The 23,177-nt window shown below is 40.9% G+C and overlaps 1 long non-coding RNA gene and 1 pseudogene across 1 annotated transcript; both read left to right on the top strand.

Annotated features, from left to right (window-relative positions):
* The first annotated feature begins 15,288 nt into the window (after positions 1-15,288).
* LOC113033174 (E3 ubiquitin-protein ligase TRIM35-like) lies at positions 15,289-17,331 on the top strand (annotated as a pseudogene).
* Positions 17,332-20,841: 3,510 nt separating this feature from the next.
* On the top strand, positions 20,842-21,908 carry LOC145432473 (uncharacterized). Its single transcript, XR_013912764.1, has 3 exons — positions 20,842-21,295; positions 21,380-21,439; positions 21,522-21,908. It is a non-coding gene; the product is annotated as an uncharacterized LOC145432473 (long non-coding RNA).
* The last annotated feature ends 1,269 nt before the right edge of the window (positions 21,909-23,177 follow it).

Below are 23,177 nucleotides of genomic sequence, written 5' to 3'. Positions count from 1 at the left end.
TGTGTTTTTGAGTAACAGCAGATTACTGCGTTTTGGCGAGTGATTGAGAGTCTACGTGCCGCCATAACCACCCCGTTTCCCTGAACGTAAAAAGCTTCGCAATTTAACAACACAAAGGTCTTTGGATTCCACACACTGAAGAATAGTGCAATCTGATGAAATCCCTTGGAGGAGTTCGGCAAAGAACGATGCCTGAAAAGAGGGGAAAATGTTGCCAAAATTGCACATTAATTTTAAAATGGCTGACTTCCTGTTGGATTTGGGATATTGCTCCAAGAGACTTTTTTGTACATCTTGATATCTCCTATAAGCTTACCAGGTTTCAGACTCATACATAAAACACAGAGCAGGGGCTGTGGTTTTGAAATTTTGTAGGGGGCGCTGTGGAGCCATTTTGGGATATTCAATGAAAATGATCACATAACAACAAAGCCTTAACCACATTGGAGGTGTGCGCCAAATTTCAAGACTTTTTAAACTTTCCAAGCCCCTCAAAAGCCACTTCATCTTTCATGGTGAACCGCGTTGCCACCAGGGTGCGGCGTTCAGTTTAAAGTCACAATTTTTGCACTGAAGCATCACGAGGGACTGATGGTGATATTCACCGCTTTTGAGGTGGCCACGATGAACCTGTGAAAATCAGTACAACAAAATTAAAGCCATGACATTTCCTGTTCCCACTAGGTGGCGCTGTCCGTATTCCCGACAATGGGCACATCAATCTGTTCAGGGCGGGTCTGACATCATGCCTGTAAAGTCTGGTACTGATCAGACTGGATTTCATTGAGTTATACTAATTTGTTTCTTCATGGCGTGACATCAAAGTTCGCCATGCTGCTGGGGTCACACCCTTTTGCGAAAAGTCACAGTTTTCACTGTAACCCAAGACCAACTCCTTAAGGGTTTTCTGGAGAAATTTGAGGCTGCAGATGTCACCCATCACTATACTGTACCCCAAAGTGTAAAACATGACATTTCCTGTTCCCACTAGGTGGCGCTGTCCTTCATGTCAAATATGGCAGTTGAAATATGTTTAGGGGTGGAGCCTTATCATATGTGTTCACTTTGGTCAAGGTCAGAAAATGTATGACAAAATGAGAGGCAATAAGATTTTCATGGCGAGTCATCGAAATTCGCCATGGCGCCACGGCCTCATAGTATTGTGAAAACTCAAAAGCTCCGCAATTTAACATGGCACAAGGGTGTAGTTGACACTGTCCAAATTTGAAGGTTATGAAATGAAACCCCAAGGAGGAGTTCGCAAAAGTTCGAGGCATGGAAATGGCAAAATTAGAGCCAAAATGTCACCTTCTCTTCCAAATGGCGGACTTCCTGTTGGGTTTGCGTCAATGGGCCCACAGACTTTTTTGTTCGTCTTGGCATGATACACATGTGTGCCAAATTTCATACATGTAGCTCAAACCATGTGGTCGTAGGGCTGCATTTAACAAGGCATAGGTGGCGCTCTAGAGCCATTTCCCAGTGCTCATATGTAAAACCATTAAAATACAAAATTTTTCACCAGACCTGGCATGTGTGCAAAATTTCATGAGTTTTTGAGCATGTTTAGGCCCTCAAAAAGGCCCTTGTTTCGCCTGAATAATAATAATAATAATAATAATAAGAAACGGAGCAGATACAATAGGGCCTTCGCACTCTCAGTGCTCGGGCCCTAATAATAATTAAAGCTGCAAGCAGCGTTATGAGGGCCCTCGCACCCCCGGCACGTCGAGCCACTGCCAACACCTCAAACCGGCACGTCCGATGTGATGTCACATTGATGGATTTCATGCTTTTAATCACCAGCTAACATTTCATCTTATTCAACCAGGATTATAGTCATGCCACTAGGTGGCGCTCTAACCATTATTGACAAATAGCATAACAAACATTTCCAAGCTCGAGTCTCATCACACCTGCGACCTTTGGGAGAGATTGGACATTGTGTTTTTTAGTGACAGCAGATTACTGCTTTTTGCGAGTGATTGAAACTCTACGTGCCGCCATGACCACCCCGTTTCCCTGAACGGAAAAAGCTTCGCAATTTAACATCACAAAGGTCTTTAGATTCTACACCCTGAAGAATGCTTCAATATGATGAAATCCCTTGGAGGAGTTCGTCAAAGTATGAGGCCTGAAAAGGGGGGAAAATGTCATCAAAATTACACATTAATTTTAAAATGGCTGACTTCCTGTTGGATTTGGGATATTGCTCCAAGAGACTTTTTTGTACATCTTGATATCTTACACAAGCTTACCAAGTGTCAGACTCATAGATGAAACACAGAGCAGGGGCTGATGTTTTGAAATATTGTAGGGGGCGCTGTGGAGCCATTTCGCGCTATTCAATGAAAATGATCACATGACAACAAAGCCTTCATCCATTTGGAGGTGTGTGCCAAATTTAAAGCCTCTATAAACTTTCCAAGCCCCTCAAAAGCCACTTCATCTTTCATGGTGAACCGCGTTACCACCAGGGTGCGCCGTTCAGTTTAAAGTCACAATTTTTGCACTGAAGCATCACGAGGGACTGATGTTGATATTCACCGCTTTTGAGGTGGCCACGATGAACCTGTGAAAATCAGTACAACAAAATTAAAGCCATGACATTTCCTGTTGCCACTAGGTGGCGCTGTCCGTATTTCCGACAATGGGCACATCAATCTGTTCAGGGCGGGTCTGACATCATGCCTGTAAAGTCTGGTACTGATCAGACTGGATTTCATTGAGTTATACTAATTTCTTTCTTCATGGCGTGACATCAAAGTTCGCCATGCTGCTGGGGTCACACCCTTTCGTGAAAAGTCACAGTTTTCACTGTAACCCAAGACCAACTCCTTAAGGCTTTCCTGGAGAAATTTGAGGCTGCAGATGTCACCCATCACAATACTGTACCCCAAAGTGTAAAACATGACATTTCCTGTTCCCACTAGGTGGCGCTGTACCTGGTGTCAAATATGGCAGTTGAAATATGTTCAGGGGTGGAGCCTTATCATATGTGTTCACTTTGGTCAAGGTCAGAAAATGTATGACAAAATGAGAGGCAATAAGATTTTCATGGCGAGTCATCGAAATTCGCCATGGCGCCACGGCCTCATAGTATTGTGAAAACTCAAAAGCTCCGCAATTTAACATGGCACAAGGGTGTAGTTGACACTGACCAAATATGAAGGTTATGAAATCAAACCCCAAGGAGGAGTTCGCAAAAGTTCGAGGCATGGAAATGGCAAAATTTGAGCCAAAATGTCACCTTCTCTTCCAAATGGCGGACTTCCTGTTGGGTTTGCGTCAATGGGCCCACAGACTTTTTTGTTCGTCTTGGCATGATACACATGTGTGCCAAATTTCATACATGTAGCTCAAACGATGTGGTCGTAGGGCTGCATTTAACAAGGCATAGGTGGCGCTGTAGAGCCATTTCCCAGTGCTCATATGTAAAACCATTAAAATACAAAATTTTTCACCAGACCTGGCATGTGTGCAAAATTTCATGAGTTTTTGAGCATGTTTAGGCCCTCAAAAAGGCCCTTGTTTCGCCTGAATAATAATAATAATAATTAAAGCTGCAAGCAGCGTTATGAGGGCCCTCGCACCCCCGGCACGTCGAGCCACTGCCAACACCTCAAACCGGCACGTCCGATGTGATGTCACATTGATGGATTTCATGCTTTTAATCACCAGCTAACATTTTATCTTATTCAACCAGGATTATAGTCATGCCACTAGGTGGCGCTCTAACCATTATTGACAAATAGCATAACAAACATTTCCAAGCTCGAGTCTCATCACACCTGCGACCTTTGGGAGAGATTGGACATTGTGTTTTTTAGTGACAGCAGATTACTGCTTTTTGCGAGTGATTGAAACTCTACGTGCCGCCATGACCACCCCGTTTCCCTGAACGGAAAAAGCTTCGCAATTTAACATCACAAAGGTCTTTAGATTCTACACACTGAAGAATGCTTCAATATGATGAAATCCCTTGGAGGAGTTCGTCAAAGTATGAGGCCTGAAAAGGGGGGAAAATGTCATCAAAATTACACATTAATTTTAAAATGGCTGACTTCCTGTTGGATTTGGGATATTGCTCCAAGAGACTTTTTTGTACATCTTGATATCTTACACAAGCTTACCAAGTGTCAGACTCATAGATGAAACACAGAGCAGGGGCTGATGTTTTGAAATATTGTAGGGGGCGCTGTGGAGCCATTTCGCGCTATTCAAGGAAAATGATCACATGCCAACAAAGCGTTCATCCATTTGGAGGTGTGTGCCAAATTTCAAGCCTCTATAAACTTTCCAAGCCCCTCAAAAGCCACTTCATCTTTCATGGTGAACCGCGTTACCACCAGGGTGCGCCGTTCAGTTTAAAGTCACAATGTTTGCACTGAAGCATCACGAGGGACTGATGTTGATATTCACCGCTTTTGAGGTGGCCACGATGAACCTGTGAAAATCAGTACAACAAAATTAAAGCCATGACATTTCCTGTTGCCACTAGGTGGCGCTGTCCGTATTTCCGACAATGGGCACATCAATCTGTTCAGGGCGGGTCTGACATCATGCCTGTAAAGTCTGGTACTGATCAGACTGGATTTCATTGAGTTATACTAATTTGTTTCTTCATGGCGTGACATCAAAGTTCGCCATGCTGCTGGGGTCACACCCTTTCGTGAAAAGTCACAGTTTTCACTGTAACCCAAGACCAACTCCTTAAGGCTTTCCTGGAGAAATTTGAGGCTGCAGATGTCACCCATCACAATACTGTACCCCAAAGTGTAAAACATGACATTTCCTGTTCCCACTAGGTGGCGCTGTACCTGGTGTCAAATATGGCAGTTGAAATATGTTCAGGGGTCGAGCCTTATCATATGTGTTCACTTTGGTCAAGGTCAGAAAATGTATGACAAAATGAGAGACAATAAGATTTTCATGGCGAGTCATCGAAATTCGCCATGGCGCCACGGCCTCATAGTATTGTGAAAACTCAAAAGCTCCGCAATTTAACATGGCACAAGGGTGTAGTTGACACTGACCAAATATGAAGGTTATGAAATGAAACCCCAAGGAGGAGTTCGCAAAAGTTCGAGGCATGGAAATGGCAAAATTAGAGCCAAAATGTCACCTTCTCTTCCAAATGGCGGACTTCCTGTTGGGTTTGCGTCAATGGGCCCACAGACTTTTTTGTTCGTCTTGGCATGATACATATGTGTGCCAAATTTCATACATGTAGCTCAAACGATGTGGTCGTAGGGCTGCATTTAACAAGGCATAGGTGGCGCTGTAGAGCCATTTCCCAGTGCTCATATGTAAAACCATTAAAATACAAAATTTTTCACCAGACCTGGCATGTGTGCAAAATTTCATGAGTTTTTGAGCATGTTTAGGCCCTCAAAAAGGCCCTTGTTTCGCCTGAATAATAATAATAATAATAATAATAATAATTAAAGCTGCAAGCAGCGTTACGAGGGCCCTCGCACCCCCGGCGCGTCGAGCCACGCCCAACACCTAAAACCAGCACGTCCGATCTGATGTCACATTGATGGAATTCATGCATTTAACCACCAGCTAACATTTCAACTCATTCATTCATGATTAGTTAGTCGTTCCACTAGGTGGCGCTCTAACCATTATGTACAAATGGCATAACAAACACTTCCGAGCTCGAGTCTTATCACACCTGAGACGTTTGGGAGAGATTGGACATTGTGTTTTTGAGTGACAGCAGATTACTGCTTTTTGGCGAGTGATTCAAACTCTAAGTGCCGCCATAACCACCCCGTTTCACTGAACGTAAAAAGCTTCGCAATTTAACATCACAAAGGTCTTTAGATTCCACACACTGGAGATTGGTTCAATATGATGAAATCCCTTGGAGGAGTTCGTCAAAGAACGGTGCCTGGAAAGAGGGGAAAATGTTGCCAAAATTGCACATTAATTTTAAAATGGCTGACTTCCTGTTGGATTTGGGATATTGCACCAAGAGACTTTTTTGTACATCTTGATATCTCCTATAAGCTTACCAGGTTTCAGAATCATACATAGAACACAGAGCAGGGGCTGTGGTTTTGAAATTTTGTAGGGGGCGCTGTGGAGCCATTTCGCGCTATTCAATGAAAATGATCACATAACAACAAAGCCTTATGCACATTGGAGGTGTGCGCCAAATTTCAAGACTTTTTAAACTTTCCAAGCCCCTTAAAAGCCACTTCATTTTTCATGGTGAACAGCGTTGCCACCAGGGTGCGCCGTTCAGTTTAAAGTCACAATTTTTGCACTGCAGCATCACGAGGGACTGATGGTGATATTCACCGCTTTTGAGGTGGCCAAGATGAACCTGTGAAAATCAGTACAACAAAATTAAAGCCATGACATTTCCTGTTGCCACTAGGTGGCGCTGTCCGTATTTCCGACAATGGGCACATCAATCTGTTCAGGGCGGGTGTGACATCATGCCTGTAAAGTCTGGTACTGATCAGACTGGATTTCATTGAGTTATACTAATTTGTTTCTTCATGGCGTGACATCAAAGTTCGCCATGCTGCTGGGGTCACACCCTTTTGCAAAAAGTCACAGCTTTCACTGTAACCCAAGACCAACTCCTTAAGGCTTTCCTGGAGAAATTTGAGGCTGCAGATGTCACCCATCACTATACTGTACCCCAAAGTGTAAAACATGACATTTCCTGTTTCCACTAGGTGGCGCTGTCCTTGATGTCAAATATGGCAGTTGAAATATGTTCAGGGGTGGAGCCTTATCATATGTGTGCTCTTTGGTCCAGATCGGAACATGTATGACAGAATGAGAGGCAATAAGATTTTCATGGCGAGTCATCGAAATTCGCCATGGCGCCACGGCCTCATAGTATTGTGAAAACTCAAAAGCTCCGCAATTTAACATGGCACAAGGGTGTAGTTGACACTGTCCAAATTTGAAGTTTATAGGACCAAATCCCAAGGAGGAGTTCGTTAAAGTACAAGGCATGGAAACGGTAAAATCAGACCCAAAATGTCACCTTCAATCCAAAATGGCGGACTTCCTGTTGGGTTTAGGACATTGCCATAACAGACTTTTTTGTTCGACTCTGAACGTTATATAGGTGTACCGACTTTCAAACGTGTAGGTCATACCCATACCGGGGGCTCGCGTTTTTAATTTTTCTAGGTGGCGCTACTGAGCTAATTTTCCCTGGCCATGTCTGGGAACATTAAAATACGTAAATTTTCACCAGACCTGACGCGTGTGCAAAATTTCATGAGTTTTCGAGCATGTTTAGGCCCTCAAACGGCCAATTCATTTGCCGGAATAATAATAATAATAATAATAATAATAATAAACAGAGCAATTACAATAGGGCCTTCGCACTGTCAGTGCTCGGGCCCTAATAATAAGAAACGGAGCAGATACAATAGGGCCTTCGCACTCTCAGTGCTCGGGCCCTAATTAAAGCTGCAAGCAGCGTTATGAGGGCCCTCGCACCCCCGGCGCGTCGAGCCACGCCCAACACCTAAAACCAGCACGTCCGATCTGATGTCACATTGATGGAATTCATGCATTTAACCACCAGCTAACATTTCAACTCATTCATTCATGATTAGTTAGTCGTTCCACTAGGTGGCGCTCTAACCGTTATGTACAAATGGCATAACAAACACTTCCGAGCTCGAGTCTCATCACACCTGAGACCTTTGGGAGAGATTGGATATTGTGTTTTTGAGTGACAGCAGATTACTGCTTTTTGGCGAGTGATTCAAACTCTAAGTGCCGCCATAACCACCCTGTTTCCCTGGACTTAAAAAGCTTCGCAATTTAACATCACAAAGGTCTTTAGATTCCACACACTGGAGATTGGTTCAATATGATGAAATCCCTTGGAGGAGTTCGTCAAAGAACAATGCCTGGAAAGCGGGGAAAATGTCGCCAAAATTGCACATTAATTTTGAAATGGCTGACTTCCTGTTGGATTTGGGATATTGCTCCAAGAGACTTTTTTGTACATCTTGATATCTCCTATAAGCTTACCAGGTTTCAGACTCATACATAAAACACAGAGCTGGGGCTGATGTTTTGAAATTTTGTAGGGGGCGCTGTGGAGCCATTTCGCGCTATTCAATGAAAATGATCACATAACAACAAAGCCTTATGCACATTGGAGGTGTGCGCCAAATTTCAAGACTTTTTAAACTTTCCAAGCCCCTTAAAAGCCACTTCATTTTTCATGGTGAACAGCGTTGCCACCAGGGTGCGCCGTTCAGTTTAAACTCACAATTTTTGCACTGAAGCATCACGAGGGACTGATGGTGATATTCACCGCTTTTGAGGTGGCCAAGATGAACCTGTGAAAATCAGTACAACAAAATTAAAGCCATGACATTTCCTGTTGCCACTAGGTGGCGCTGTCCGTATTTCCGACAATGGGCACATCAATCTGTTCAGGGCGGGTGTGACATCATGCCTGTAAAGTCTGGTACTGATCAGACTGGATTTCATTGAGTTATACTAATTTGTTTCTTCATGGCGTGACATCAAAGTTCGCCATGCTGCTGGGGTCACACCCTTTTGCAAAAAGTCACAGTTTTCACTGTAACCCAAGACCAACTCCTTAAGGCTTTCCTGGAGAAATTTGAGGCTGCAGATGTCACCCATCACTATACTGTACCCCAAAGTGTAAAACATGACATTTCCTGTTTCCACTAGGTGGCGCTGTCCTTGATGTCAAATATGGCAGTTGAAATATGTTCAGGGGTGGAGCCTTATCATATGTGTGCTCTTTGGTCCAGATCGGAACATGTATGACAAAATGAGAGGCAATAAGATTTTCATGGCGAGTCATCGAAATTCGCCATGGCGCCACGGCCTCATAGTATTGTGAAAACTCAAAAGCTCCGCAATTTAACATGGCACAAGGGTGTAGTTGACACTGTCCAAATTTGAAGGTTATGAAATGAAACCCCAAGGAGGAGTTCGCAAAAGTTCGAGGCATGGAAATGGCAAAATTAGAGCCAAAATGTCACCTTCTCTTCCAAATGGCGGACTTCCTGTTGGGTTTGCGTCAATGGGCCCACAGACTTTTTTGTTCGTCTTGGCATGATACACATGTGTGCCAAATTTCATACATGTAGCTCAAACCATGTGGTCGTAGGGCTGCATTTAACAAGGCATAGGTGGCGCTGTAGAGCCATTTCCCAGTGCTCATATGTAAAACCATTAAAATACAAAATTTTTCACCAGACCTGGCATGTGTACAAAATTTCATGAGTTTTTGAGCATGTTTAGGCCCTCAAAAAGGCCCTTGTTTGGGGTGAATAATAATAATAATAATAATAATAATAATAATAATAATAATAATAATAATAATAATAATAATAATAATAATAATAAGAAACGGAGCAGATACAATAGGGCCTTCGCACTCTCGGTGCTCGGGCCCTAATAATAATAATAATAATAATAAGAAACGGAGCAGATACAATAGGGCCTTCGCACTCTCGGTGCTCGGGCCCTAATAATAAGAAACGGAGCAGATACAATAGGGCCTTCGCACTCTCGGTGCTCGGGCCCTAATAATAATTAAAGCTGCAAGCAGCGTTATGAGGGCCCTCGCACCCCCGGCGCGTCGAGCCACGCCCAACACCTAAAACCAGCACGTCCGATCGATGTCACATTGATGGAATTCATGCATTTAACCACCAGCTAACATTTCAACTCATTCATTCATGATTAGCTAGTCGTTCCACTAGGTGGCACTCTAACCATTATGTACAAATGGCATAACAAACATTTCCGAACTCGAGTCTCATTATGCCTGCGACCTTTGGGCGAGATTGGACATTGTGTTTTTGAGTAACAGCAGATTACTGCGTTTTGGCGAGTGATTGAGAGTCTACGTGCCGCCATAACCACCCCGTTTCCCTGAACGTAAAAAGCTTCGCAATTTAACAACACAAAGGTCTTTGGATTCCACACACTGAAGAATAGTGCAATATGATGAAATCCCTTGGAGGAGTTCGTCAAAGAACGATGCCTGAAAAGAGGGGAAAATGTTGCCAAAATTGCACATTAATTTTAAAATGGCTGACTTCCTGTTGGATTTGGGATATTGCTCCAAGAGACTTTTTTGTACATCTTGATATCTCCTATAAGCTTACCAGGTTTCAGACTCATACATAAAACACAGAGCAGGGGCTGTGATTTTGAAATTTTGTAGGGGGCGCTGTGGAGCCATTTTGGGATATTCAATGAAAATGATCACATAACAACAAAGCCTTAACCACATTGGAGGTGTGCGCCAAATTTCAAGACTTTTTAAACTTTCCAAGCCCCTCAAAAGCCACTTCATCTTTCATGGTGAACTGCGTTGCCACCAGGGTGCGGCGTTCAGTTTAAAGTCATAATTTTTGCACTGAAGCATCACGAGGGACTGATGGTGATATTCACCGCTTTTGAGGTGGCCACGATGAACCTGTGAAAATCAGTACAACAAAATTAAAGCCATGACATTTCCTGTTCCCACTAGGTGGCGCTGTCCGTATTCCCGACAATGGGCACATCAATCTGTTCAGGGCGGGTCTGACTTCATGCCTGTAAAGTCTGGTACTGATCAGACTGGATTTCATTGAGTTATACTAATTTGTTTCTTCATGGCGTGACATCAAAGTTCGCCATGCTGCTGGGGTCACACCCTTTTGCGAAAAGTCACAGTTTTCACTGTAACCCAAGACCAACTCCTTAAGGGTTTTCTGGAGAAATTTGAGGCTGCAGATGTCACCCATCACTATACTGTACCCCAAAGTGTAAAACATGACATTTCCTGTTCCCACTAGGTGGCGCTGTCCTTCATGTCAAATATGGCAGTTGAAATATGTTTAGGGGTGGAGCCTTATCATATGTGTTCACTTTGGTCAAGGTCAGAAAATGTATGACAAAATGAGAGGCAATAAGATTTTCATGGCGAGTCATCGAAATTCGCCATGGCGCCACGGCCTCATAGTATTGTGAAAACTCAAAAGCTCCGCAATTTAACATGGCACAAGGGTGTAGTTGACACTGTCCAAATTTGAAGGTTATGAAATGAAACCCCAAGGAGGAGTTCGCAAAAGTTCGAGGCATGGAAATGGCAAAATTAGAGCCAAAATGTCACCTTCTCTTCCAAATGGCGGACTTCCTGTTGGGTTTGCGTCAATGGGCCCACAGACTTTTTTGTTCGTCTTGGCATGATACACATGTGTGCCAAATTTCATACATGTAGCTCAAACCATGTGGTCGTAGGGCTGCATTTAACAAGGCATAGGTGGCGCTCTAGAGCCATTTCCCAGTGCTCATATGTAAAACCATTAAAATACAAAATTTTTCACCAGACCTGGCATGTGTGCAAAATTTCATGAGTTTTTGAGCATGTTTAGGCCCTCAAAAAGGCCCTTGTTTCGCCTGAATAATAATAATAATAAGAAACGGAGCAGATACAATAGGGCCTTCGCACTCTCGGTGCTCGGGCCCTAATAATAATAATAATAAGAAACGGAGCAGATACAATAGGGCCTTCGCACTGTCAGTGCTCGGGCCCTAATAATAATAATAATAAGAAACGGAGCAGATACAATAGGGCCTTCGCACTCTCGGTGCTCGGGCCCTAATAATAAACAGAGCAATTACAATAGGGCCTTCGCACTGTCAGTGCTCGGGCCCTAACAAGTCAGGGGGGAAACTGTTCACCTCCAACTTGTTTTATTCCATATGTCATCCATCTGTGCTTGGTGCCAAGGCTGAGATAAACGAGGAGTTATCTCATAAAGAGGAACAAACAGTACTGCAAGAACAGTTGTTTGTTTTCTCTTAGTTTTTATTTCTATTACTAGTCACAGTACATGTGTAATATACCAATCCCACAGCTGACAGACAGGGTAAAAAAGAAAAAGATAAATGGAGAACATAGAGTAAAATACAATAAAAATAAATAAATAAATAAAAAAAACAAAAAAAACATACACTCATAAAAATGAGTCATTGGATGAACTCAATTGGATTGATGGCAGGTTTTCCACGTAATACATATATTTTGGTTCAACCAAATCTACATACATCATGACAATTTAATTAAACTGAGTCAGTCGAACACCATTTTTAAAATAAGTTTAAAAGGAAGAAAATTACATTAATAGGATGTGAAAGGTTTTGGTTGGTTCAACTTAATACAATGTCATTCATTTGAGCTAGATTGTCTTCACATTAAAATTATTTTTTTAAGTTCAACTAACTATTGAATTATTGAAAAAAAATAACAAAATGAATTTGTTTTTTCAACTCAATTTTAATCATTTGAATTAACAGTAGAAACAGAATATTTTGTGAATAAACATACATGTCACATGGTCAAATTAACCTTAACAAAATCAAAGTGCTAACAAAAAAGTGCTGTCTTACATTTGAAATTAATATTAAATCTGAATAGGACACACCTTTGTATTACTAGGCAAGACTGAAAACAAATCTGTCCCCTCAGTATAAAAGAAAATGTATGTTGTTGCTTTTTCAAACTGCAATTTGTAAAATCAGATTTCACTTAAGAATCATTGTATACATTTACAGTGACACTTGCAGGTAGCTTTTCAGCATATCCACAATGATAACCTACTAAACATTAGAATTCACACCATAGTATGCAAGTCACTGAACATTTTAAACAACCCAACAATACTTGAATACAAATATAATGTATATATAAAAGGTTTTCATTAAGAACATTTTTGTGTTACCAAAGGGGATGTATTTTAATTTAAAAAGCAAATCTCAACTTCCCTTCTCTAAAACCAATGACATTCAAACTTTTACAAGCTTATAAAAACGGGAACACCAACTTTAAAAACAGTGGAAGACACCAAAGTTGTCAACATTTGTTTTGTGTCTTTGAAAATCCCAAAAGCAATTAAAAAGAAAATGCTGGTTACAACCATTAAACTTTTTTTGAGCTAAATTCCCACCCTTCTTTTATCCATCTATATTAGTATAGATTAAAGGTTACATCACTCACAATAGGATGCTCATCTAAGATGTTCAAACAGAATAGCAGACAAAAATTGAAAACTTCCTTTTTCTTTTTTTTTTTTTTAAAAGGTCACAGTCTGAAAAAAAAGAGATAAAAAGGCCAAAATCAACTTTTGTGCTGGAGTCTTGCTTGCCTAAGCAAACATCTTCATTTTCATTTGCTGCATCTGTGCACTGAGCCTTTAGCCATCCAGATTCATTCAAATCTTCTGACAAAACTCCAAAGTGTACTTGTGGTCATTTGGATAGCTCAGATCAAGTGCATAAATCAGTCCAAAGAAGACGATGAATGCCATGATGACACTACCGAGGTTGTTCATAACTGTAGTACCTTCAATGACAACTCCCACATCCTCTGGCTCATGAATGCCTTACCTTGTGATGGTGTAAATACCCATGACAGTTGCTGCATGGATCTCAACCGGTCATCCTCAGTGGAGGAGGTCTGAAAAACAGAAACAATACCTTGGTTAAGAAATAGGTTGTTTCAGGGCTCTGTCACTTGGAGGGGAACATATTATGCAAAACTCACTGCCAAACTTCACTGGTTCTCCAGTGCCCTCCCCTACTAACCCCGTGACTATCATCGGCCTCTCCTTCCAACGCTTCCCCCTGACACAGCATTTTCTTATAATCTAGGCGGTAGCGAATAATAAATAAAGAGATCATTTCTAATAATAAATAGGTTTGAACGTCACAGGAGTGCGTGTTGTGCTGACTGCAGTTACTCTTATGGCCACATGGTTCACTTTTGGTAGCACCCTCAGTAAACTATGCATTGCTGTTAAAGACACCTGAAAACAATAATTTCTACTAAAATATGGCATTATATAATAATAAACACAGAATGCCACATTTTTAGATTATAAAAAGAAAACAGTAAGAATGAAGTTGGCCTTAGGAGATCACCTTTCATTTAGCACATGGCGGCTGGCTAGCTGCTATCAAGCTAGCACAAGCTCAGAGTACTTAAAAGTTGGTGGCTACATAATTTGCCCTCTAAAACAAGGCACTTTTGAAAAGACCTGTCTATTTGGTAAAAAAAAATAGTATTCCAGCAGAGAGGAGAATGGTAGTACCACCAAAAGTTCAAAAAACAACTGTTACAAGCTTCTATGATAAATAGCAGTACTCTACATTCAGCTCATAGAGAAATGCACAATTGGTTATATGAAAAATTAATATGTTACCTTACCTGAAGGTGTAGTTTTATCCAAAAAGTACAGAGAGGCCAAGAGCAGCTGCATTCATTTAGGTGATCCTGAAAGAGTGCAAAAGTTTCGAAGAGGGCGGACATTTGTGTAACTCAATAACTTTGTGTTCTTGTAACAAAGACTGCTTTGAGAGAAAATAATTTAGGTTCACCACACGAATAATAATTGCAGTAACGCTAGATTGCTACATTTGCGTTGAGTGAGATTTAAAAAAAGGTTTTAGCTTAAAGAGGGGCTTGAATATTTTCTTTGAGTATACAAATGCGCATGTGCAAAAATGTACTCCCCCTGCCGCCAGTGCCCCAACAAACTCATTCATTTTGTGTTCAGAATCAGCCTCTGCTGGTTTAGAAAAATTTTAAGTTAACACAAAGAAAACCAAATTAATTTGGTATTTTTTAATTACATTTATGAACAACTAACAAAATTTGTATGTGTTCTTTGAAAGAAGGACCTGAATCTGATCTTTGAGTGTACTTGAAACAAGGTCCCCCAGAAGACTTGAGCTATCCGCAGCCCCCAAACCCAAGGCCACACATCTCAATGGCAGCTACCTGTCCATCCCAGTCGAAGAAGGAGGGAGGCCCCACACAGAACGAGCAGATTATCTCTCCAGAGATCAGCCATACTGACACGAGCCGAAAACAGAGCCCAGGCTCCCCAAGAACTTCCCAACACCTGGCAGGCATCCATTTTATTTTATTTTATTTATTATTTTCATTTTATTGTGAGGGGGGGTGGGAGGGATTTATTTATTTATTTATTTATTTTAGAAACTACATTTGACATATCACAGTGACTTTGACTTAAAATAACTTAAAATTGCATCTCTATTCTTCCAAAAACTAAATTTGAAAACCTGAATTGTGACTAAACAGCGATATCTAGTGGGGACAACTAATGTTTCCACAAATAATCACATGACCCTGATACATGAAAATGAAACTAAATTTGACGGTGTTGTACGGAGCATAGACGCCATTACAGGCTGACAGCTCTCTGCTGAAAAACACGTATTCAGAGGCACAGTAATTTGGTGAGTTAAAAAGATTTTAAGGATCAAATGGCTGAGAAACTTGCAATCGTTGAAAATTTCCTGAGCTGCCATGTGTGTTCAGAGACTTTCAGAGATCCTGTGTCTCTGAGCTGCAACCACAGCTTCTGTTCAAGCTGCCTGCAGAAATTCTGGGAACAAACTAAAAACAAAAACTGTCCCATTTGTAAAAGAAAATCTTCAAAGGATTATCCAAGTGTGAACTTTGCACTGAAAGAACTTGCTGATTCATTTACTGGGAGACAGAAATCTGGATCATCTGAGACAGACAAGGGAGAGAAGAAGTTAACAATGGTGTGCAGCAAACACGAGAAAGAGTCCAAACTGTTCTGTGTGGACGAGCAAAGAGCTGTGTGTACTGTGTGTGACTTTTCTCTCCACCAGAGTCACAAAGTGGTTCCTGTAGAAGAAGCAGTCAGTGACCTGAAGGAGCAGCTGAAATCTGACTTAAAGTCTCTGCAGGACAAGAGGAACAAATACAAACAAGTGGAGGAAACATACAATAAAGTGATTCAACACTCCAAGAAGCAGCTGTTGTCCACAGAAAGGCAGATCAGAGCAGAGTTCAACAAGCTCCAGCAGTTCCTGAAAGAGGAAGAGGAGTCCAGACTGGCAGCTCTGAAGGAGGAAGAGGAGCAGAAGGGGAGGACTATCAGCAGAGAGATGAAGATGATTGAGGAGCAGATCTCCTCTCTGTCAGCGTGCCATTCCTCAGCAGTTATAAAGACACTCAGAGCAGAGCCCAGAGCTCAGTGTCAGATCCACAGCTGGTCTCAGGAGCACTGATAGATGTGGCCAAACACCTGGGCAACCTGTCCTTCAGAGTGTGGGAGAAGATGAAGGAGAAGGTCCACTTCAGTCCTGTCATTCTGGACCCAAACACTGCAAACTGCTGTCTCTATCTGTCTGATGATCTGACCAGAGTGAGACAAGGAGACACATGGCAGCGGCTTCCTGATAATCCAGAGAGAAACACAAAGTATCCCACTGTTTTTGGCTCTGAGGGCTTCACCTCAGGGAAACACAGCTGGGAGGTGGAGGTGGGAGACCATCCACGCTGGGAGGTGGGTTTAGTTAAAGAGTCAGTTGACAGGAAGGGAGAGTGTTTTGCTTCACCAAAATATGGAATTTGGTGTTTAAATCATCACAGTGGAAAATACACTAGTGTTGTTGGTCAGACTGTGACAGTGAAGAAGAGTCTCCAGAGGATCAGAGTCCAGCTGGACTATGACAGGGGGGAGGTGTCCTTCTATGACCCTGAAGACATGACTCACATCTGCACTCACAGACACACTTTCACTGAGAAACTCTTCCCATACTTTTATATTGGAAAGGCAGGAGACGCCAAAACCTCTTTAATCAAAATCTGTCAGACTGAGATTTGACTGTAAAGTGATTCTTTGTTCCAACTGTGTTTTGTTGTTGTTGTTGTTTTTTTTTGTTTGTTTGTTTTTTTGCTTGTTTTTTGTTTGTTTCTTCAGTCCAGCAGCAGCTTAACTTTAGGGAAATTAGTAATCACACTGTCTAACTTCATTATCAAGTTTTATTTCATTTTGTTGTTCTAGTGGAACTATTAGCAATTCAATGAAACCAAAGCAACTTTTTCATGTGAAAATCTTCTGACCCACTCGAGTTTCTGTAAGAAACTTTTACATTTTTTTCTTGTTTCTTTTAAATTAATATTTTCAGAATATTTCTCATGTTGTTCTTATAAGTATTTTTAAGAGTTTTAAAATCTGAATGATGATTTCTTTGCTTTTCAAAGTTGTTGAGTGTGAACAGCAAACTGTGACACTTCTTGAAAGAACTATAAATTATTAAACATCAGCAAAAACCAACTTTACAACTACAACATCTTAATTATCCTGATTAGCTGCATCTTGTTTTTAGTTAAATAACATTTTAAAGTAACATGTCTACTTTAAAGTTTTCCTAATTCAAAGAAATGACTTCTAAGTTCTGAATCTGTCTCATCAGTGTAACTACACTTCATCGATTGGATTAAAAATGTTCTTTCTTGTGTCATTTTTAACTTCAATCAGCACCAGATGCTTCTCGCAGTTTGGAAGATTTCTGGATCTTCTGATGTTTTATAATGAGGTTTTAAATTTGATTTTTAAACTTCACTCTCAGTCTCAATGTTTCAGTAAATGAAAATAAATCCTACCTTTGATTTTTATTTCAATGTTATTCTTTAACTGGGTTCTTTGATTTTTGAGAATCACAAAATGTTTCTAAGTGAAATAAATCAAATTTGGTGATTCTGTTGTTGTGTTTGACTGAAAATCAGATGCACCCTCCCCCTTGTTTAGCAATCACGTGATTTTCGCGCATTGCATGCCGGGAACTCGTGGCAAATCAAATGCATTCTCCGGTTCCAATACCTTCTTGTTTTACTTTGCCGCACAAAAAAGTAATGTACAAAACAAAAGGAGAACAATGCCGGTCCGTACAAAGACAGACTTGATGAAAAGTCAAAGAAAAGATACGAGGAAAAATCAAAGGAGTGAAAGTGTCAGACCCTTACGAGCACACAGAGTGGACAAAAGACGTTAGCGTGCTGCCCAACTTTCACCACGCTCAGATTTATAATCATACGGTTCTTGGAGTGAGTGCATACACTCATGAAGTTTAGTAACTTCAGGTCACTGCAACAAGCCCAGGTACAGTTTACCGACGGATGGGTACAGGACCTTGAAATGCACCGTGTAGAACGAAAGACCATCGTATGAACAAAGGTAAGTTTACCAGTCTCACAAATCGTCGTCATAAATACACATTCGTTAACAGTTTATTAATATAACCTTTGAGCTCAACGGTAATTAATTAGTAGTGGAAATAATTTCTGGTAGCATTACAGAAATGTAGCAGTGACAATAATATTGTATGTTGTAATCGCACTGGACAATTAGTGATACAAAACAACTGTTTTATCCTGTGAATAAAAGTATATGTTTTCGTCAATGTACCATGGTAATAACAGAAGCGAAACGCAATATTGTGTCAGGACAATTCACTATTTATGCACAATAAATAAAGGAGCATAGCGCGACAATTTCTGTTCAGCGCCAGACTTGCTTGTACCTATATCACCAATTATGTTAAGAAAAATGACGTATTAACTACTACAAAACTCTGACCTTTGTGGGAATGCTTGGAGCAGACTAACATGTGAGCTGGAGTGTTTTGAGACGTTATATTTGGTATATCCAGACCATCCGTCGGCTCTTACTTCGGAAACATGGCTTAAAAAATTTCTCTAATCCGATTTAAAAAAAAACAAAAAAACAAAAAAAAACGATCTCTTTACCCGTCGGCTTCCCGTGGCTGTCATGCGACCGGCTATTGCAGTTAATAATACAACAGCTTCTTGCCATTTTTTTGGGTTTCTTTTTATCGCTGTGTAACTGAAAGCCTGCGTGCGCTAAGTACCTCTTGCCACAAGTTCCCAGAATCCTTTGCGGTTTTACCCCTGAATGACGTCACATTTATCCTGGTGGGCCGGTCTCTAGTCAAAATGCCCGGGCCGATTTTTTTTTTTTTTTTTTGTCCCAGTCCAGCCTTGTCCTTGGTGGTGGGATCCTTTGAGTGTACACACCTGCCTTGTTTAGTTCATTAGTGTGAGTGTGTGATTTTTGTGTTGCACTTGTGTGTGTGTGTGTGTGTGTGTGTGTGTGTGTGTGTGTGTGTGTGTGTGTGTGTGTGTGTGTGTGTGTGTGTGTGTGTGTTTTGTTTTTTTTTGTTTTTTGGAGTTTGTGGCATCCCTGCCCCTCCACTGGTAAGCCTGAGCTCTGAATACCTTTTTTAAGCATATTTGTACATGGATATTTATGATTGTGCTTTTATACGGTGTTTTAAATAATTATTAATTGTCAACTTGTTTTATCATTGAACCTCGTCTCTGTACTGAGTATAACAAACCTATCTGCCTTCTTGGTGATTAGTGTTACTTCCAGTATTCTCTGGGTGAAATTCCCAGAGTGGCGTTGTCTTTTAAACTGTGAAGAGTATTCACTTTATTCTCACCTCGTGCTGCCACACTTCCATTTGTTTGAAATCCCACACCTCGGTTGTTTCTTTAAACTGTAGTTTTTGATATAAGAATCAGAAACCTTCAGTCTCAGAATTTACTTTAAACGACTTTAAGAGAATTAAAGAGCAGTCTGTTCTGTGCAGGACTAATGAAGCCAATTTAGTGTTATGTGCTCATTTAACTTGTGCTCATTATTAGTCACTCTGACTAGTTTCTGTCTTGCATGAGCAATCAAATGTGATCAAAACACTTTTTGGTGTGTTGAGCCTTTAATGCAGAGTTCCTGTAGAGAAATCCAGTTTGGCTCAAAACAAGAAAATAACATCACTCAATTACGGTATATTAAAGTCTGAATAATCACACTTACATTCAGGTCAGTCTGATCAGCTCAAATCCAGAGTCCTGCTTTGAAAAAGCAAATTGTCTCTTTATGATCAAATCAAACCGAGGTGAACTGAGAGAGAGTCAGATCTTTGCTGAAAAACACACATTTGGAGGATTTTAATCAGAAAGTTGAAGAGACATTAATTTGGTGAGTTAAAATTACTTAAAGATCTGCACGGCCGTTTGATGAATATTTATTAGTTTAATTTGTCTTCTGGGCCTTATTTCAGGAAGCGGGTTTAGAAAACGCAGAGTTAAAAACGATACTCAGGGTTGAGTAACCCCGAACTGTCCAACTCGGAATATTCGGTTTCAGAAAGGCTGATAACAATTAGTTCAATCAACGCGGAGTTGCTTTAACCCCAAGTTAAGCGCGCGCACGAGGATACATAAAGCCCTGATTAGTGGAGCACAGATTAAGCGAGTCACCATGGAGACGGAGGGAAAGAAGGCGACAGAGTCAATGCGTGAGTGTTAATTTAAACATTGATCTAGGGATTTCCACCCATTTAACACGTTATTTTATTATATTTTATACATTTTATTTCGTGATGTGAGCGCAGGTGCAACCCAACAGGCCCCAAACGTTCCTGGCAGCAAGTAAAAATGAAATATAAAAATATAGTCCAAACAGGTAAGGTGTAATTGTATTATGAGCCATAGTGCTTGGTCTGTTTGTCCTATGTAAATCAATTGCAGTTAGAGGCTACATTAATTTTCTTTCTGTAAGCACTTATTGAAATTATCTGAGCACATTACAAGTACATATTTGCTTACTCTGTATGCTCAAATGTGACCCGTTATAGCCAACAGGAAAAAAAGCGGAGGCCCGAAAAACAGGTGGGGGTCCTCCACCACCACCACTCACAGAGGCTGAGCAGTTGGCCCTCAGCCAAAACAGTGGGCGCCCTGTGGCTGAAGGCTGAAGAACTTGGGTTTTAAGGGGTATTTATTATTTTCTTCTTTTTTTGGGGTTGTATGGAAGCCCCAAACGCAATTTCATTGTTCTTGACAATGACAATAAATAAATAAATACTAAATACATCTCTGTGGGGACATCCTCTGAGTCAATAACCCCACAAGACACAAGTGCCTACATAAGAGGTAAATTCTAAATAATACATGATGTGCATACATCCTTTCTTCACAGTCACCTTTGCAGTGCTACTCATTCATTTGATAAACTCTTTACCATAATGAATTATTTTGTAGTGAAGTTATTTTCCTACTGATTTTGCCTTCCCTCAGTCTTGGTTGTCTTTGAGAGCATAATGACAATGAAGTGTAAGGTGATTGGTATATGTTTGTTAATTGCCATTTGGTCCCTTGTAAGTTATAAGTGACCTGTATAAACCTCATATTCTATCAGTTGATGGTGATGGTGTACTGCATCTGGTGCAGCCTCCTGTTGAGCCAGACCAACATGCAGTTATGAGTACTCTTAATACTCCACAGATTATATGAGTTTACAGTAGAACAGCAATGTTGTTAATGTCTTTACTACAGGAAAATAATGAAGAAACATTGACAGCTGTTACAGAGGAGGAAGCAACAGAGACACTTTATGAGGTTTACATCTTACAATGGAAAATATAACAATTGAATAAAATGTGGTACTATAATAAAACCATGGACTTTCTATGTCTCTAACAGAGTGATGATGGAAATGAAGAGGAAGAGGGTCCAGCCACTTCTCCAACAAACCTTTCCTCAGTAAGATGTTCAGCACTGATTTACAACCAACCTAAGTAGGCATGTACTATGAATGTCAATGCTATTTTCTGTGTTTCAATAGCTCCCTGTAAAGCAGCTGTACAAGACCTATTTGATCAAGAAAATAAAAAAATGTGACTTGGAAATGGAACACTTCAAGCAGCAGATCCAAAAGACCAAGATTGAGATTTTACTGCTGGAACATCGTTTAAGGGTGGGTGAAGTGGTCAGAGATGGATGAATTATTTCAGTGTTTGAACAACATAATAATATACTTATTAATACTTTGTGTACAGGAAATACAGGCGACCAATAAAGCCAGTTGAACAAAAAATCTGTTTATTCTTCTTTCAACATGTTGAGGTGATGGGTCAAAGGAAATGATTGTGACACATGGTGTCTCTGACTGCTCTTCCATCTTGTATGTCCGTGGGAGGGTCAGGATGTTCATGGTTTGGATCACTGCTGATGTTTGGTTCAGAAGGACTGTTCTCCTCTAATTGTGGCAATGTTGTGAAGAATCACACATGCCACAATAATGTCACATGCCCTTTCTGGGGTGACCCTGAGTCTTTGAAGGCACTGGAACCGGGCCTTAAGCATTCCGATAGTCATTTCAATTCTGGCTCTTGTCCTGCAATGAGCCAGATTATATCGCTGCTGTGGGCCCGGTTCAGGGTCAGGGTAAGGGGTAAGCAAATAGGGTAAACATGGATACCCCCTATCACCAAGCAAGTAGCCAGTGAACTCTCCTAAGACAGAAGGATACACTTCAGTTCAAATGTCCCTGTAGCAATTGGTCTTTATATATTTTAAAGTATTTTCAACTCACCATGTCCAAATTTTGTGCTCAGTGTACATTCACAAAAGATTCGTGAGTCATGAACAGAGCCTGGCCACTTGGCTTCCACATTTGTGATAATGTTGGCAGCATCACATATGATCTTCACAGTGCAGAGAACACAAATTAGCATCCATTACTATAATGAAATAATTTTAGTTTGACATGCTACAGGGAACTATGTACCTGTGCATTAATGCTGTGGAAAGACTTCCTGTTCACATAGTCTCCTTCATTTACTGAAGGAGCAATGATTGGAATGTGAGTGCCATCTGTACAGCCAATCACGCCTGGGAACCCTGAAAATAAATGTAAAATTTAAGAAGTAGTTCAAGTATCACCACATCATGAATTGAGTTTTGTTCATCCTGATACCTGCAATTTTGTGGAATCCCTCTTTGATAAATCTTGTGGGTCTATGACCGGGGAACACCACAAACGAGTACAGGAGACGTTTCAGTGCAACTGTAACAACCTGACTGCCCGACAGACGGTAGCCTTGGAAACGTGCTCAGCGTCACCAATATTATACAGAAAGATCCCGTTTGCAAAAAAAAAACGAAGTGCAATACAAATAATATGTACAGAACTGAGAGAATGTCCGCGATGTGTCACATGAGCAATATTAGGCCTGAGGATGTTCTTCAAATAAATTATAGATTGTGCTGAAAAACGGTAACGTTGACACAGGAAATCATCAGGAAATGATAAAATGCGCTCTAATCACTCTTTCCCGGCGGAGAGCTCTGCAGAGAATTTGGGCTTCAACATCTACTGGCTCTTCAAGGACGGGGCACGCCATGTCTGACACTTCCTACAGTCAGGTTTCCGACAAAGAGGCGGAGAAAGTCAGGGTTAGTTGTAGTAAACCTGCTAGGGGGCAGGTTAGCTTCACGG

This window comes from Astatotilapia calliptera, chromosome 12, assembly GCF_964374335.1.
Source record: "Astatotilapia calliptera chromosome 12, fAstCal68.1, whole genome shotgun sequence".
NCBI lineage: Eukaryota > Metazoa > Chordata > Actinopteri > Cichliformes > Cichlidae > Astatotilapia > Astatotilapia calliptera.
Note: the sequence above shows the minus strand (reverse complement) of the source record. Positions and strands in the feature narration are given on the sequence as shown.